The sequence below is a fragment of the Mus caroli genome, chromosome 13, assembly GCF_900094665.2.
Source record: "Mus caroli chromosome 13, CAROLI_EIJ_v1.1, whole genome shotgun sequence".
NCBI classification, from domain to species: Eukaryota; Metazoa; Chordata; class Mammalia; order Rodentia; family Muridae; genus Mus; species Mus caroli.
This window is the reverse complement of record NC_034582.1, coordinates 72,887,788-72,888,949: the sequence shown is the minus strand read 5'-3', so window position 1 is coordinate 72,888,949 and position 1,162 is coordinate 72,887,788.

Below are 1,162 nucleotides of genomic sequence, written 5' to 3'. Positions count from 1 at the left end.
TCTCTCTCTCTCTCTCTCTCTCTCTCTCTCTCTCTCTCTCTCTGTTCCTTCAATCTTCTCCCTAGAACAGCATCTGAGTACCTGTGGCTCCTACAAATCATTCAGGTCTAACTTCCCTCCCCCACTTGTTGCCTTGTGCCAGACCCCAACCCCACCAGACACCCCTGCTGAACAAGAGCTGTTCCTCCCAGAGCAACAACTAGGCTGAAAGCAGACCCCCAACTCTACTACTGTTCCTTAGACCTAATCCACCAGTCTCACCCCAGCTTTGTAGCTAGGAACCTGCTGTTGTCCTTCTTTCCTATCTAATCCATAGGTTATCAATGTCCTGTTCAGAAAGTTATTTTCTATAGTCAAGCTATTTTCTCTTACATGAGATTCAGGGTATCTGTCTTTGTTGAAGCTCTTCATTCACTTGGACTTGAGTTTTGTATAGGCTGATAAATATGGATCTTTTTTTCTTTTTTCTACATGCAGCAGTTTGACCAGCACCATTTGCCTTTAAAATTTGCAGAAAAATAAGTAAATATAGAAAAAAATCCAATAGCATCCTTCACAAAACAAAACAACACAAAAAGTCTTAAAATGCATAAAGAAGCACAGAATACTCCAAAAAAAAATCTCAATAAAAATGAGCAATTTGGAAGGTATCACAATTACCTGGTTTCGGGGAGAAGTTGAAGTAATTTAATTCCTATTTCTTAAGTATAGACATACAAAGGGAGAAAGACACAATAGCATTACATGGTAATTGTTAATCATATATGACACCAGCCTCATAAGGTTTCCTACATTGCACACAACTTTAGTGAAACCTGGACAAAATCTCCACAACTCATTGTAATTTTTAAGCTTCAGGAAAATTTCAATATCTTCAACAGCATGAAAGTTGGAGAATGGGTTTCTTTATCAGATTAAAACCTGTGAGTGTGATGAAGGCAGAGACAGTAGTAGCAATTTGTGCCAACAAGTGTAAAAACAAAAGGATACACCAGCCTTGACCCACCCCCATCCCACCCAAGAACTAGCAGAGCTCCATCAAAATTGTCAGACCCTAAAACAAGATTCAAATTTCAGCCATCTGGGCAGAAGAGAAATTCAAAGTAAAATATGTGTTAAAAAATGGAAGAAAGAAAGAAAGAAAGAAAGAAAGAAAGAAAGA